This window comes from Protopterus annectens, chromosome 4.part1 (assembly GCF_019279795.1).
Source record: "Protopterus annectens isolate FY-2018-M chromosome 4.part1, PAN1.0, whole genome shotgun sequence".
NCBI classification, from domain to species: Eukaryota; Metazoa; Chordata; order Ceratodontiformes; family Protopteridae; genus Protopterus; species Protopterus annectens.
In genome coordinates this window covers 141,325,739-141,344,341 of record NC_056734.1, presented here as the reverse complement: position 1 = coordinate 141,344,341, position 18,603 = coordinate 141,325,739, and the positions used below count along the sequence as shown (strand labels likewise).

Below are 18,603 nucleotides of genomic sequence, written 5' to 3'. Positions count from 1 at the left end.
GTTTTATTGGGGTTCAGAAGTAGGCGTTGGTTGGTGACCCACTTCTCGGTACTGTTAAATTAATTTTGGGTTGAGGTTTGCAGTTCGGTTGGGGAGGTGTTTGAGCAGATCAGAGTGGAATCATCTGCATATTGACTCCAGGCAGCTTTAGGTATAGCAGTGTGAAGGTTGTTGATACATATAGACAACAGTAGTGGATCTAGTATGGACCCTTGAGGGACACCAAGTGTGAGACTTAGCTGGCTGGAGAGTTTTCCCTACCAGTCAGGTAGGACTGGAACCACTGGATAGCAGGCTTGTTGAGAGAAATAGATTTTTGTGAAAGAATGAGAAGTTCATGGTTGACAATGCCAATAGCTTTTGATGGGACAAGAAAGAGGGCGGAGATTACCTATTGTCAGTCCTGGTTTGGTATATGGCAGTAGTAAAGGAAAGGAGGGCTGAGGTGGTGCTGTGGTATGTTCTGAAACCATGCTGGGAGCTGGATGGCAAGTTATTTTGTGTAAGGTATTGCATTACTTGCTTGTGTATACATTTCTCCATTATTTTTGGCTAGTGGGGGAAAAATGGAAGTGGGTCTATAGTTGGATATGTCTGAGGAGCTAACACCTTTATGAAGTGGGATGACGTGAGATATTTCTCAGAGGGAGGGAAATGCGTTATCAGATAAGGTTCTGTTGATGAGGATAGATATGGGATATGCTATGGCATCTGCAGCTATCTGTAGGTACACTGCAGGAAGGAGGTCAGCAGCGAGGGTGGTAGGTTTTATTTTTTTTTAGAAGTGTTTTGATAAAACTAGCGGAGATTGTTTGCATGTTAAAATTTGGGGCGATTTATTGGGTAGAGTAGTCATGTCGTGTAAGTGAGAGGGGGTTAGTTGATTTCCTAGGGATTGGATTCTTTCAGTGAAAGAGTTATTAAAGGCACTTGCAATAGTCTCTGGGGAACTATGGGTATAGCTAGTCGGGGTTGGGGTGGTGGAATGACCTGGACAAAGTAGTTGATTTTAGCCTGCCCAGAACTATTGAGGGTTGTTATGGTGTTTTGGTAAGAGATTTTGGTAGAAGCTTTTTTATCCAGTATAACCGAATTTTTTCCATCATTCCTGAATTGACAACGTTTATCATGGTCAAGTGGGGATTTAGTTGTTCTCCCGCTGGCCCAGGCTCTCTATCTAGTTTTGATTGTAGCTTTGGTATTGTTCTCCCGCTGGCCCAGGCTCTCTATCTAGTTTTGATTTTAGCTTTGGTAGTTTCCATTCTTCATCCTCGTAATAGTTATCCTTACTTCCTCCAAGCTGTTCCGCTCCACTTACCGATTCACTATCCACACATCATCCAGCCTTCTCTCTCTCTCTCTCTCATTTTCTACATTGTTCAGCCACTCAAAGTGCTCTTTCCATCTGCTCAACACATCCTCCTTGCTTGTGAGTACATTTACCTCACTATCCTTTATCACCCTTACCTGCTGCACATCTTTCTCAGCTCGGTCCATCTGTCTAGCCAATCGCTAATGGTCCTTTTTCTCCCTCCTTAGTGTCCAACCTTTCATACAACTCTGCATATGCCTTATCTTTAGACTTTGCCTCCTCTCTTTGCCATGCTCCTCAACTCCTTACACTAATGTCTACTTTCTTCATCTCTCTCCCACTGACATGTCCTCTTTGGCAACGTCTTTCTCCCTATACACTCCTGTAGTTGCACATTCTACAACCATGTCTCCTTGTCCTCCTTCCTCTGTCCAGATGTCATACCAAGCACCTTTTCTAGCCATCTCCCTCACTATCTCTGCTGTAGTTGCCCAGCTATTCGATAACTCTTCACTGCCACCCACTGCCTGTCTTAAGTCTTGCCTGAACACCACCTCACAATTAACCTTTTTCAATCTCAAGCATTTGATCCTTGGTTTGACTCTACTCCCACTACATACAATTGGAGATCAGTATACACCACCCACCCACAGTACCACCAAGGTAAACCATTAAGTCATCTGTAGCATAACACTTTACATTATATCATTTGTGTACTATTTAAGGTAGTGATAATGAGGAGGTTACTTTTGAATCACAAAGTCTGCCAGTCATCAAGCCATCCTCAGTTAGACTGATCTCATGTATTCCTCAGGGTTGTGGCTTTAATCTTGGTCAGTGTTCATAGCTGCCGTGGTGATGGTGGTGTGTTACTGATGCAGCCATAGGGAGTATTTTTGTTCTTTCATCGGCATCCTGGCAATGATAGTATTTTTATTGGCAAACACCACACCTTACGTGGGGAACTAGAGATCAATGATACCGCATAGGCTCACAGTGCCTTCCTCACATGGGTGCATACACTGGCATGCCCACTGTGCAGGGTAACACCACCCTGGTTGAAAGAACCTGCACGCCCACTGAAGTATACCACTGTTTTGGTACTTGGTGAGCCTAACGCACATTTCTAGGCCATGTCTGCAGCCCAGCACCTTTTCTGCTGGCTACCTGAGCAGGACACAGCTGTCTCCACCCACATCGCCCTTGATGACCATGTCCATCCTCCCCTGGCAGGGCCATCACAACATAATTTCATGTAACCAAGGAAATAAATCAGGATTTGTAATGACCATTAAAAACATTTAGAGGGTGTAATACATTATATACTAATCTCTATTGAGTTAACTTGTAAGAGAAGGATTGGTCCTGAGGTCCACCCTGTCCGGCTCAATGATAATGAAAGGCTCCACTGCCATGATAGCCTGTAGTTTGAAGTACTTCTAGCTGAAGTGACTGCCAAAAGAGCGTGTAGTTCTGAAAACTTTGTAGCTGAAGTGACGGACAAAAGAAAGACAGTCTTCCAAGATAAAAGTTTTATATCTGCAGTAGCTGCTGGTTCAAAAGGAGGCAGTGTGCTTTTTTCCAGCTCCAAATTGAGTTCCCGTGCATGATTCTGGGCTCTCCTGGGAGGCCTTAAATTTTTTGCCCCTATGAGGTACTGCTTTAGCAGGGGGTGAGAAAAGAGTGGAGGGTCTGGTTTGTAATGATCCGAGATGGCAGAGGCATGGATTCTTATTGAAGAAAAATATAGGCCCTTGTGAAACATCTCAGTTAAGTATTGCAAAATCTCATGAATATTGGGCTTTGGGGAGTCTATTCCTTGTGCTTGGTTCCAAGCACCAAATATCTTCCATTTATCATTTTAAGATTGCAATAACACTAGGCCTGCTGGCCTCCAAAATGACATCCATCACAGGTTTAGTGAGACATGTGATTGGTGAAATTAGTTGATTAGCCATGCTGCAAAATTCAGAGTTTGGAGCTGAGTGTGCAGAGTTTGATACTTCTGCTGAGACAGTAGGTGAGCTATTTGAGGCAAGTACCACGGAGGATTGTGTGACATACTCCTTAGACGCGGGTACCATTGTTGGCAAGGCGAGTGGAGCAATCAGAATCATTTTTGGTTTTTCCTGTCTGACTTTTAGTCAGACCTTGGAGAGTAGAGGCAGCAGATGAAAGGCATAGACTGTTTATTCTAGCTGAAGGAGAGAGCATCCACTTTCCATGCTTTTTTATGATGAGTTCTTGTTCAGAATTTTTCCAAATGATAGTTTAGGTGAGAGGAAAATAGATGTATGTATGGTCTACACCATTTTTGTGTTAACATGATGAAGGCTTTGGGTTCCAGTTTCCATATGTGCATGTCCATAAGATTTCTGCTTCTGTTGTCTGCCAGAGTTTTTGCCTTTCTTGGCAGGAATTGATCATGAACATGTAGTTGTTAAGTGAAGGTTGTGTTCCACAAGGGCATGCATGGCTGGTCTGCAAAGGGGGGAGAAGTGGGTACCCCCTGCTTGCTTATGCACCACATAATGATATTCTTTTCTGTCTTTATCAGTAATTGTCCTGGATGAAGGAAGTCCTTGAAGGCTGTCAGAGCATTCTGTACAGCTATCATTTGTTTCTAGGTTGATATGTAGATGCAATTGGTTTGGGCTACATTTGCCCTGAATGCCTCTCATGGCCAGATGGGCCCCCCAAGCATAGTCTGATGCGTCTTATGTTAGGGTTTGGGTGGCATGGGGTAGAATGAATGACAGTCCCTTGTTTTGGTGACATACGCCTGCCCACCAAAGGAACTCTTGTTGCAAGCAGGGAATGAAAGGAATCATTGTTTCCAGGCTGTGACAATGTTGACTCCATAAGGTTTTTATGTACCATTGAAGTTTCCTCAGATGCAGACTCGCATATGGAATTAGTAGAATGCAAGTTGCAATGAACCCCAAAGCCTGCAGAGTTTCTCTTGCAGGTAGCTCGGTTTTTGGTCCTACTTCTTGGAAGTATGTTGTGGACTTTTGGACTTGCTGTGAAATACTATTCAAAAAGCGTTTTTTCTACTTAGAAAGCATTTACTACACATTACCATTTATCCCTAAGCTGCATATCAATGATTCTCCTGAGGTGTTACCTCTCCTTCAACCCCTGCTGTTACTGGGATTTACCTTTTCTCATGCATATCATTATTTAAAGAATTTTAAATGCCATTTAGTCTCAAGCTTCAGTGATGGACACCTGCTAGGCCACTGTCTACAGACACATAGGCATCCTATTGACTTTGCTATAATTTCCTGCTGTGAAGGACTTTTCAAAACCCATTAAGCAGCTTGCTATAATTTCCTGCTGTGAAGGACTTTTTAAAACCCATTAAGCAGCTTATCAAGCATTTTCTACATATCATTTAACTGAGCTTCAAATGCAAGACTTTCCAGAGGTGTTAGCTCTCCTTTAACCCCTACTGTGTTGAGTGGTTTGAAGTGAACAATAGCAAAATGTTCCTCCTTTATTTACAGTTTTCTGTCTCCAGTCGAGTATTTACACATGAAAGACTTCTCTCACCCTCCTTACTGACATCCTGGTATTCAAACCTTTGTGAGGCAGCTTGGCTTCATAATTGTCTCTCTCTGCTAGTCAGTCCGATTTTGAGTAATCTTGGCTCTTTTGTTGTCTGTCTAAAGGTGACTATTTAGACATGATAGACCTCTCTCACCTTCCTAAATGGCTTTGTGGTACACGATCCTTTATGATTCATGTGGTGGTGATAGTTGTGTCTTGCCTTTAAAAAGGGTTGAATGTGTCCAAAAATTTAAGGACAGGTTTAAACTTCAAAGCATCTAAATGTTTTTTTATTCTATCCGAGCACCGCCACCCACATGCAGACAGAGAGAAAGAGAACCAGAGAGAGACAGCTACACATATTTACATATATGGTACTTGTAACACAAGTACCATATGTAATATGTTACAAGATATGACTGTCAAGAAATATGTTTGATATTTTTTTGTAACTGCCTCTGTTTGGGTATGCTGACTAATTGTAACTGCCTCTGTTTGGGTATGCTGACTAATGGGCATTTATGTACGTATCCCATACTTGTGTGTGTATCAGTATGTGTGCATTTTCAAAGTGCTTACTGTAATAAATGTGTATGTATGCCAGTGTGTGTATGTATGTACAATGTTTGTGGAAAGACCTATATAGCGCAATAGTAATAGTGAAGAATAAGTGAGGTGAAAAAGAAGCAAGATGCATACGGTTGATAGGTTCATAAGTTCAAGGGTGTGTGGTCAAATTAGACCAGGCAAGAGTAGAGTATTCCTGTACAGCAAGGGTCACCCCTGTTGATAATGAACCGGCGACAATGTTGCTACCTGTAGTTGGGGTAGCAAAGATTTTTTCCAGGACATTCGAATTTAGTAATCACTTGCTCAACATTTACGGGTATTGGTAGATGAGGGGAAGTTGCCTCTCCAGAGTGTGACGGTGTTTTTGGTTGTATCCCAATATTCTCGATGTGCGCTTAGGATTTTCACATTCCACTTGCTGCAATGATGGATATGGATCATATTAATTGATGGGCTGTGATGGCCCCCCACTTAGTAGTGTGTTGCGGACTTGCCCCCTGTAAAACGTTTCAAATAGTGTATTTGGTCAGTAGCTTTAGCAATTGTCACTTTGGGGATTATGATTGTTGGTACATATGCTTTCGCCAACCTGTGGTGGAAGGGGGGGGTTATTACATGAGGGATGACTGCTGTTGCTGGCAAAATTAATAATCTATAAAAATGTCTGATTGACTTAGTAAAAATACAGTCTGCATAATAGTTTGCACTCTATCTCTAAAATTGCTTCCGTGCTACACCACCGCATGCATATGTCTTTGAGGATCCAGTACCACATCATGTTGCTCACAAGATGTCTGTTTTTGTACAGGTGGTCATAATTCTTTATGATAACTCCTGTACTGAAAAGTATGTCAAAACAATATTTCCTATTCTAGCAGTACAAACGTGTGTATGTCCTGAATTACATGGCCCCCACATAGTATGTGTGTACACATTATTGGAAACACATACCTGCATGTGTTGATGTGCATGCTGATGTGACATATGTCATTTTACTTTGACATGTCACCTTCTTGAACTATGCAGTAGGCAGGCATGATAAGGGATGAGTTGTAAAAAGGTGACTGCATACATATGGAAACGTCTCTCATTGACTGACTTTGTGAGCCTAGATAGTGTTTTGCCTGCAGCATACACATGCTTTTGACACCTGGCCATGACCCATCTACTGTTGATAATAGTTTTTTGGACACATAGCCAGATTCTTACTACTGTGGGCAGTGTATAACTATAGACTTTGCCTGCTGCTGGTTAGTGAGTTTCTAATATTCCCTTTCAACCCTGGCTGCCAACAGCTAATGATTTTCATGTGTAGGAAGGTAGCCTGTATTAACTGTAAATTAAGAGACTGTATTTTTGTGCTGAGAAAGCGGTGTGCCACTATAAGACTGACATCATTTGTCAGGGACATAAACGAAGAACGCTTTGTAACAGTATTACTTTCAAATCTTTCAGTGTGGGTACTGTGATAGAACCAGATACATGCACAGTGAAGCAAGGCATGCAGAGCTGCTTTCTCTTTTTGAATGCTCATACTGTAATGGTCACAGTAGTGGGTTGATAACACCATGATCTGTGTTGGTTTAGGTGTCCCTCAGAGACCTATCCAGGTGTGGATATGTGGCCATTCCTACGTGCACTGGTCAGCGAGAAGAGCTGTAGAAATAGGAGCCAAAAATTTGTGGCAAAGTGAGTCCGAAATGCAGGTGTCGTGGGTCGGGAAAAGAGGCTTGCAGTGGGATGGTCTGCTATGCTGCCTCCGTGAGAAAAATGGCAGAGGTGAAAAACCAGATATCCTAGTACTGCATCTGGGAGGAAATGACCTGACCATATGCCCCCTTGTGGATCTGAAAGTGGAAATTACGAAAATTTTGTGGAGACTGCTTACATGGTGGCCTAATCTACATATCGTATGGTCAGACATCATACAAAGGATGGATTGGAAGGGCGCACGTAGCATTAAGGCGATTGATAAAATCAGAAGACTGCACAATGGCTTCATGTGGGGACAAATGGAGCTGTGCAAAGGATCTGTGATTCACCATAATGCTATTAATGCTCGGCGGCCAGAGTTATACCGGTTTGACCATGTTCACCTTAGTGACAGTGGACTAGATATATTTATATGTCATTTGAGAGAGTCTGTAATATTTGCAAAAACTAAGGTGCTCAGTTGTCCTGGTATGTAAATAAATGTGCTGACCACGCATGTAAGAAAATGTGTTTGACTGGTTAATTTAAGTGTTTGTCTGTAGTGACACAAATAATCGGTCCATAGGTCAGTACACAGCAATATGACATCGCCACGGGTTTGATAACACATGTAAAATAAATAAAAACAGTTAATGTACTCTTGGGTCTGTCTCAGTTGTCATGGATAATGTGGTGGGGGCACGGAAAGCTCTGTTGCCAGTTGAGGGGTGAAGATCAATATGTACCATGGGTATTGCATTAATCCTACTAATAACTTAGTACGGCATGGCATGTGTTGATCATTTAGTGACCAAGTGAGTGCTTAGCTCTCACAAGAGCAGAAATCATTTGTATATGACAAAATTAGCCGCTGTTTTTTGTATACCACGACGGTTGTGGATAGCACACCTACTATTTCTATCAATTTGAATATGCGTCATGGTAACTGGTGGACTACACATCCCCTATGTTTACAGCCAGTACTCGCTGATCATTGCTTCTGTTAGGGAAATAGAACACTGGAATCAATGCATCCAGACAACAGAGTTTCTGCATGGTCCTTTCCAGTAGTATCTTGCGGCATTCAGTTGACTACGAAATTTATCAAGAGCAACCCTGAATGTTGCAAACCAAATGGGTTAGATGGTGGTATATGTTGTTCTTGGACAAACAGTACTAGTTACAATGTTATTAACTCTGTTTGACAGTAAAGCAATGTCGTGAATACCTATAACGGTTGCTTTCGTTAACTATAGGGGAATGTCAGAGTATAGGTAAATGTCCTGATGCACGGTTGAGTGACAATTTGCTTCATTTTTGTTAATTGTGTTTTCTTGTGTTTGGCATGTACATCAAACTTGTTAAACTGGCATATGACATCACTGCATGCATTTCCACCCTTACTGCCAACTCAGCCGTACATAAACTTTTGATGCTTACCATCACCTACTCTGTTCTGAAAAAGCATGGTTTCCAAACCTATACCCATTTACTGTCTCTGCCAGTCCATCATAGACTCCATGAAGTTACATTTTTGTCAAACGTAATAAATTAATTATAGCAGCAGTACAAGGATATGACTGTGTCATCATCAGCTTCTGAGTGGTAATTGTGCTTCATCTGCTGAGTGGTAATTGTGTTTCAAAGTTTGTGCTGTGCAGTCAGTACATGTATAGGAAAAATTCAGAATTCACAGTGTCGATGAAGTCTACTTGTCTATGGTGAAACTTGCAGAGTACGTGAAACTGTAGTCAAACGTTTCATCAGCTTACACATGTCATGTATCCCTGTTCATGCTTAAAATGTGGAATGCTTCCACAGGGATTGAAATTGGGAAATGCCATGCATCTCTGCTCTGCAAATGGATTGATGTCATGTTTCAATGGACAATGGGTTGCTTTTTGCACTTCACAGAATTATTTGGCGTGATGTTCGGGATGAATATGCACGGTCCAGTTCCTTTCAGTTTTGAACCCGAATATGCACTGGGAGAAAGAAGACCAAAACGATGCCGAGATAGCAATGGAAGCAGTGATGTAAAAGAACATGAAGAGAACACCGAGAGCATGACTTGGTGCACGTGTGAAAAGTGTGTTTTAATGAATACCCCACATGAATGCTACTGCTGTGTATCGTCCCATCGTGCACGTGCTAAAATTGCTCAGCTAGAACTCGCTGTTCAGCCAGTGTGCATCACTGATCACACAGACTTTGAAATGGCGTGCCTAACGCCACTTGTACTGGAATTGATTCTGCGGTCAATGCACTACGTTACAAGGCGATCACGCAACATACAGTGGACCAATAGGTAAGGGAGAAGTGTCTGATTCGAAAGATGGTTGCTGTTACAGCACATAAATACTCACCGGTGCTATTTATGTGGTGCTATTTCTTACCTTGCACTGTATGAACATTACTTTTTAGAACAACACCAATTATGTCAGGTTAACTTTCATAGCCAGAGAAAAGCATGGTGACTTCCTTTCCAGCTATTATAGGTAAATGACTCGGTTGTGGTAATACATTGGTAACTTAGTGTAGAAAGGTGTAAAACTGATGCTGCAGTCAAACGTTTACGTATTAGGGGCAGATTAGAAAATATTATCCATTGTCTAGATTCTGGGGATAAGTGAAGAGTTGTATGTTGGCCAATGTTTGTTGCAGGTAGCCCACACAAACATGTCATAGTCCTCACTAGAAATGTGAACAGAATGGTTTTTTGATACTTGTGATGAATTCAGGATGAGGTGTAAGTTGCTATAATAGGTGTTGTGATTTGACAGGTTGTACCGCGTGGTGGCATACTGGGCTTATGTGCTATGGATTTTTGAAAATCGAAGACTCTGACGTGGGAACAGAGTTGTAATTCCGGCATGTGTAGTGTCACGTATACGACAAATTTCCTGAAGACGACAACGAATATGTTGGTTTCCTGCCTTTTGAAGGGTTTTGGGTATACCCAGAGTAACGAGCACACATTGGTGTAATGGAAGTTGAATGACTATTCAGTGTCTATAATGGACCCCAGAACATTATGTTTCTCTGCTATAAGGATGTCTGAAAGTGTAAAATGTCCTATGCTTGTCGATGGCAATAAAAGTTCTAATTATTTGTAAATTGTTTTGACTTATGATTATTTGAAGCAGACTGTGTGAATAACTGATGTACTGGAAAGGTAAAGATGGATTATTCATGTTTATTGCAAATACTGACTTTGGGTGTATTGCATGCAAGTTGTGCATTGTAGGTAATGTGTGGTCTGCTTGATGGCAGTGTACGCAATAGAGCCTATTATGGTCCTGCCATACATCATGTCACCAATGTAGATGTGGGTATTACTGCCTTATCAGACCATGGCTCTGGCTCATGACGATACTGGTAATAGTTGAGACTGTGGACATGTATAGCTGATGCCTACCTACGTACACTGCTGTATTGAGTCAATGAAGTTGACTACTGATGAGGAAATGTGTCTGTGTCCATAATGTCGCATTGGACATGACACATTCACTATAGACATAATCCAGACCCATTTTATGGTTTTGTGTACTATGATGTACATCTGTGAAGTAAATTGAACATTTTCAATATGTTTCTGAAGTCAGGCACAAGTCATGACAAGTGTAATATCATTGTTACATGTGTACTGGCATTGTATGATGCCTTGATAATGCACTGCTGAGTATTTTTCGCCAATTGACCGAAGGGGTTATGGGAGGTTGCGAAGTACGATTGTCATCGCCTAGTGTGATTTTGTCCTTGCTGTAATATGTGAATGCACACACAAGCCAATCATGGGTGACAGATCATTGGTGTGAAATATTGTAGACACAATGTGTAGTACAACATATTAACAATTCAGGGTGTGTGAGTGTGTTGTAATGGTCATTCAGGCTGCTAGAAATTATGGTACTTTATATGCAGGCCAGTTAAAATTGCCAAGGCATTGAGTTACTCTGCAATTATGACCAAATCACTGAAATAGGCTTAGTCCAGCTATATTACTAAGGCCGGATTACTGAAGGTAGTTAACTGAAAGCTATGGCTTCGAAGGGCGACTGTTCAAGAGCGATTGATAAGAAGTGGTCAGGTACACACACACACCCAGACCGACCACCACAAAAGCAGTTGCGGTTTGTAACATTTTAAGTAGACCTTGAGGCGAATACATGGCCGGGTGTATTCCACCAAACTGTTATGCATTTATAGTACATCTTACGTTTCTGTGAAGGTGTAGTCAGGGCCATTAAACTTTTTTTGTATAAATGAGCTCATCTAACAATCAGTTTATATTTCTATTTACAGATAGTCATATATTGCATTGCAGCACTGAAATATATTTTGTTTAAAGTTATTTGATGCAGCCAATATGTAGTGCATTACAGTATATTGGTGTGTAACTTTTCATTCAATAACTGCATGGATTTATAAATAATTTAAATTTTTTTATTAGGTTAATCAGTATTCTCCACAAGGATTTGACAGAATGCCGCAGTGTTTGGTTTATGGCTGCCAGACCAGAAGAGGGCGCATGCCCGAAGGGATGTCATTCCACCAATTTCCGCGGAATGCACAACTATGCACAGTGTGGGTCCGTCAATGTGGAACAGATGTTGGTGACATTCGCGAATTTGTTAAGGTAGAGATAGTGAGCAACCCTCCCCAAGGCATTACCTGTGTTCTCTTCACTTTACGGAAGACATGTTTCAATTAGATTACCGCTATGAATTGATGCCAGATTCCATGAAATCACGTAGACCTCGTCGTATATTGAAGGCCAATGCACTACCAACGATGTTTTGACTTTGCCCAAAAACACATTCGGAATACTTTGGTGCAACGTATTGATCGGAATATGCGAAGAAAGGTATGTCTGCTTTTACAGTAACAACTACTATTAAAAGTAGTCTGGACACTACTGTCCAACGACCAGTATTGAGCAAGCAAGCTTAAAGACCATTAAGCAATACCGGGCTTGTATATAGTCACTCTAAGAATGATGTCGCTTTTTAGTTACTTATTGAAGTTCATGTGAAATATCACCAACATTATCTGTTGTCTAAAGTCAGGTGGAGATACAGAGTTGGTTCTTAAGTATTTGATTGTATTTGTACTACATCAGTGGTGTGCACAAATATTACTGTTGTATTTGCGACCTAAAAGGTGTGCAGAAATGTTACTGTTGTAGATGCACTTGCAAGTGCATCAAAATCACTGTGTCAATTACAGGTGAAAGTGTAGTATATGAAGTTGTTCTCCTGTATTTTGCAGCTTGTGGAGGGCCTGCTGTCAGAACCACAGCCCATACAAGAGCATTTGGAGGATACAGCCGGAAGCAGTAATATGCAGGTAAATCAAATGAGTTGCATCTGGCAAAAGTACACTTGAAATTAGGCTATGCACTCCATTTTTAAATTTTGGAAGAATGGTTTATAAGTAAGGCGTGATTTGCAATGCATTATCACATTTGTACTGCAATGATAGCGAGAAATTTCATTAGTAGATAATTGGAAAATAGATATGTGACTGACTAGGGTCCAGTTGACTAACAGCTGTACATCTCTGTGAGTATCTGTTAGACTCTGCAAAGGCTTGGAAGTATGAGTAGTTAAATCAAAATAAAATGTGCATTTACAGGATGGATGTTCTGATGAACCAAAAGTTAAGGTGATAAGAGTCTTGTCATTTACACTTTCCTGTAATGGAATTTTGCATGTAGAGATGACTGAAAGAGGAGGGTATGTAGGACTCTTTTTGTGTGAAGAGCTCATGCTGAAGTAATGTCTGTTAGAAAGGGGAAGTTGTACAATCCTGGTTACCAATTCACACTACTTTGGTAAAAATTTTGAGTATGGCCCACTTTGGTAGAAGAGGGTACATAAACACATGGCACTGACACATTCTACAAACCTAAAGGGTGTCTATACATAAAGGGATAGCCATGCATACATCAATGTCTAACTCTTAATTGTTCTCCATTTGGCTTAACAGCAGCCTGCATCAGTACTGGAGCATGATCGCTGTGAGGGAATGCAGATGGACGTTACTGAGCAGAATGGCAGTGTTTACATGGAGTCAGGCATACATCCTACTTATGTAAGTGATATGTACCAATTAGTACATTTGAGAAATAGCAGATGATATCAGTGTGCAGTGATTCCTTTTGGTTGTGAATCAGTAATCACCAGATTCTCTTTCGGGTTTTGTAGTGGACTTTTTGATTACATCCCTTGGCACCTGGGCCCGTCATTGTAGCACTTTGTCCATGGTCAGCTTGTCCCAAAAAAGAGAGCAGACAGCATGCAAAAATTATGAAGGGATATGACACGGACAAGTGTAGCATAGCTGCATGTGTCCAATATATTTACAGTAGCAATTTCAGAGGTGCATTTCTCTTGAAATTGTTGGGCTGGTAGGTCACAATGTCAGTCTGAGGACATGGCAGACAACTGAATGGAAGCTTAAGTTGTGGTTGTTGTGTATTTCGACTTAGAAATTGTAAATCAGGTGTGATATGCAATCAGAAGTGCAGGTGTCGAAATGACCACGTTAGAAAGACTGTGACTCCGGACATCTATAAGCATTACAAGCATGAATGCCCCTCAAGTTATAGTCACAGCACATCAGTTCGTAACAGGATTGTCATGATTCATTACGACATACCTACACTGACCTGTGGCAGTGAAAAGGTTGCTTTTTAGCCATGAAAATGCTACAAGGCTTTTTATGTACTCGGCCTTATTGTGTATGCTAATTGTAATGTATGACAATCAGTTCTGAGATACAGTGCTAAGGATGTAAAGACAAACTGGAAGTCGACCACCACAATAGATGGATGAAAATGTTTAATATAAAAAGACAAGCGCTTTCACGTGTACTAAGACACGCTTCTTCAGATCCTTACAACCAACAGCTTTGAATTCAAGTATAAATAGGCATTTCTAAATCATTTAATCAATTAATCCAATTAAAATCATTCAATTAAAGGAGACAACTCATCAATAAATACCACTGCTTGTGTCTGAATAATAAAGTTAACTAGTTAAAGAGTTAGAGAAGTTAAAAAACAGCAATTATGAACTATAAAGCATTGTTACATACAAAACTCTTGTATTCATCTCTCATAAATATAAATATAAATATGAATATGAATATAAGTATAAATTAAGAGAACTATTTATCTATTATGTCCTATAGATGTATAATGTATATGTGAAATGTTAATAATAAATAAATACTTAGGTAACAGAATCTGTATAGCTGTAATGTAGTATTGCTGTACTTATTCAAAATTTCACATGTATTAAATAAATCATCAATTACTATAGAAACATAGCATATATGTAAACATGAATGTATATAAATGTGTATATGTGAATATATAAATATAAATACAAATGTGTGTGGACAAATGAATATGTAAAAAAGCAAACGTGAATGAATCCATATGTATGGCACATTCAATATTGAGCATCAAAATCAGATAAACACTGTAAATGCCAATACAGCCAAATGTAGAAACATATGAATAAAACAAAATAACTTAATAACTTGAATTCATATAAGATATAAAAATCTCATAAGCAAAACCAAAAACTAAATCATTGGTATATGTAAAAGCCATTGTAAAAGGCAGCATAAGGAATTTTTAAGTTAATATGTGTAAAATCATGTAAATGAACGTATATTCCTACATAAAAAGTATATATATCTAGATGTATAACATAATAATATAACTAACTAATATATTCTGTTAAAACATATAAAACATATTAAGCTATATTGACTAACACTATATACACGTCAACCATATATAAAACTTGCTGGAGTCTATATATCTAGAAATAAATATTTAGATGGTATAAAGACTTTAGCGTGTATCTATTCTCAGTATCTAAAAGTATCTAAAAGTAAACATCACTTAGCACTACGTCCTTTTAAAGGAGCCCTAATACTGACATATTGATTCAGACCTGGTTCATAGTGCGCTTTAAGTTTAAAAATCCAAGAAAGTTCCACTAATTCTAAATCATTAAAATTATCTCCATCTCTGGGGTTGGGTAAAACTGTTTGTAAAACTCTGAATACAAATGAATGTGTTGAATTGTTAGAGATATGTTTAGCCAAGGCATTCTTGGTATCACACTTTTTTACATCTAACACATGTTCTAATACCCTCTCTCTCAAAGTTCTAGTAGTCATTCCCACATAGAACGCTGTACACCTCTGGCAGGTGGCCAAATAAACAAGGTTCTTACTTGCACAAGTGGCAGTTTGGTGCGGTTCGAACGTGTAGTTCAAAACAGGATGTTCAAACCCTTGTGCAGTTGTAATCAAAGTGCGTATACTGCACTTGCTGTAAGGGTGGGTTCCTGTCCTCAGTGCTAAGGATGCCTATACTATGTATTCTAAACAGGTGGAGACGGAACTTGGAACAGTCTGCACAGAGGTCATTGTGGACAACAGTGAGTTAATGATTCGTGGATTGAGAAAAACAGGTAAGTTGAAGAATAAGTCCTGTCAGACCCAAAATATGCTGACTGCAGTAAGTGTAGGAATACAGGCAAATATGCCAGAAAGTAGTAGTAGTAACACATCTGAAGCAAAGTTGATCCAAAGCCATAATGTTGCTATTCAATTTCCAGAAATAGTCGTGCAAACATTTGTAGATCACAATTACAGTAAGGTGTCAAAATGCATACAGAAGAGAAATGCTTTTAAGCCAAGCACAGAAGAGGACGTATGTCATACTAATGTAGAGAGTGTGAGTAACCATCATTCAGTGGTACAGTCTTGCACTGAAGCAGTGCAGGTCCAAGAAGAAAATGAGGGCAGCATGTGTAGTGACAACAGTAGTGAGGACTGTATGTCTGAAGTAAGTACAGCAAATATGGGTAATGAGAATCTGGAAGACCCAGACTGGGGAGAATCCTCTATAAGCATGTCTCAGTCTGAGGCGGATGATTCATTCCAGGAATTGTCAGTGGAGGAAGACATTGTTGGACAAAAAAAATTAATTGTTTTCGAGGCATGCCTCGATAACTTGTTGATGAAACTTATATGTCCAATGTGCAGGGCAGCAGCTTGAGAAATTGAGAAGACCATACTTGGAACTTTTGTTTGTGTTAAAGTGTCCTGCTTTAATGGACATGAAATTCTAAGCTGGGAAAGCCAACCACTGCTTGGTCGAATGCCAGCAGGAAACCTAATGAGTGCTGCCGCAGTACTGTTTAGCGGTACTACTTATGCACACATATCAAGGTTTTGTGCCTACCTAGGTGTAGAATTCATAGGAAAGACGACATACTACGACATACAGAGCCAATATCTTTTCCCAGTTGTGCAATTCCATTGGCACGAGCAGCAGAAGAAGCTGTTGAAGGATGCTGAAGGGAGACTGATAAGGTTAGGTGGTGATGGACGCTGTGATAGTCCAGGATTTTCTGCTAAGTACTGCACCTACACTATGATGGATTTGGACACAGGATACATACTGGATTTTGCTGTGGAGCAGGTCTGTGAAGGGGTGGCATTAGTGGGACTTGAGAAGATAGGTTTTGAGAGGTGCATGAGAAATTTAATTAGTAAGGGTGTGAGTATCGGAGTAGTAGCAACAGATAGGCATCGGGGAATAGCATTACTAATGCGTACTCAATTTACTGACATAGATCATCAATTTGACATTTGGCACATGTGCAAAAGCATTCGAAAAAAAATTATGCTGGCTGCCAAACAAAGGACAAGAGGATTTACTGCCATGGTGCTGCAGTATTTGTAATCACTTGTGGTGGTGTACAGCAACATGTGAGGGTGATCAAGTATTACTTATGGAAAAGTGGTTGTCCCTGTCATATCATGTGACTGACCAACACAGCTGGGGGGGGTGCAACCATGTCCACATGAAGTACCAGTCCCTCGTGTGACTGATAAGAAATGGTTAGAAGAAGGAGGGGAGTGCCACAGTGCACTTCACAAGATAGTACGTAACACACTGTTTATAAAAGATCTGCAGCAGACGACAAAGTTCTGTCATACTGGCAATCTGGAGGTATTCCATGCATTGCTGTGTCGTTACTGTCCAAAGTTAGAACACTTTAGCTATGGAGGCATGAAAGCAAGAAAAATGTTAGTGGTCTTGGACCACAATGCAAATCAAAATAGGGAGCATTCAGTGATTAGATGCCCCTCTAGTCGCTCCGGGCCAGTTGGTGAAAAGAGATACAGAATAGTGTATCCCAAGGCCAAGCAGGAGTGGATAGCAAAGCCTATATTTGATGGTAGGAAGTATGACTACATCTATGACCTCATGATGAACGTAGTGTCTGCCAAGACAGGTAGTCTGAGTGTGGATCCAATGCAAGCACCAGAGCTGCCCAGAAACATAGCTAGATGTGAGCAGCCAGAGAAAAATACTGTGATTGCACGGTTACAGTCCCGCTTCCACAGTAAGTCCTAAGGTGGATGTGAAAAAGTGTACAGTTATGACAATTTGATAACTAACTGAGTCCAGGGTACATTAAGGATAAGCTGCTAGTCATGTGCGTATGTGAAAAGAGCCAAATTTGTAAGCAGTGCCATTGCTACACATTAAAGACAAAACATTGTCAGACAGTCTGCGAGACTTTGACAGCAGCTGCCTATCTGACTACTTTCACTTAGTACAGAAAAAAATACTGGTAGAAGCGTCACTACTGAAAATGTGAGAAATGGTAGAGTGCGTCAAGCTTCATATTTCTTTATTAAATGAGACAGTCATGGTGAGGCAGTTACAGAAGTAGATGTGAACTTGTTTATGAGAGTTAAATGTACCTGTTGGATGAGAGGGTACATTCAATTTGTGTCACTTGCACTGTATCAGCTGAAGTTAGTGTTGGTTTGCATCCACTTTTACCTGATTTTACAGTTGAAGGCTTGTATCGCATTGATCCTGGGTGGTATGTGTGAGTAAAATAGGGAATGGCCTTAGATAATGATATGGAACGGTTATATTTCTGGTGACATGTCAGTGTATAGTAGCTGAAAATGAGTTGTCTGAGTGGGTATTAATGTATACAGAGCAACAGCTGATCCATGTAAAGTGTGTATGCATATAATGGTATAATTTTTTACAATGGTTCTCTCTCGTCTATGAGTCCTGTTGATTGAGAAAAGGTGATCTGAAAGTTGGGTGATCCATTTTGCGGTAATGAAATCTTTTCTGTCATGAACATTGCTGGAGAGAACCGTCCAACTTACGATGGAAATGGTATTTGACATGGATGCCAGAATTACCAAGCTGACAGTAAAGGTGGGTATCACCAGTGATTTTACAGCATGCAAGAAGTAAGGATCAAGTCATACATAAGTGTTTTTATCTGTAACCTAACAGTATGTGTTATTGATGGGCATTTACAGGCGATGTGAATGTGGAGAGCTCAACTGAAGAAATATAACCTGAAGAAAGTGAAAGTATCGGCAGAGTCCTCATGGTAAATATT

The 18,603-nt window shown here is 40.3% G+C and overlaps 1 protein-coding gene across 2 annotated transcripts in view; it reads right to left on the bottom strand.

The window, feature by feature from the left end:
• LOC122800781 (integral membrane protein 2C-like) overlaps window positions 1–18,603 on the bottom strand; it is a 464,319-nt gene that overhangs the window by 212,684 nt on the left and 233,032 nt on the right. The window lies entirely within an intron of this gene.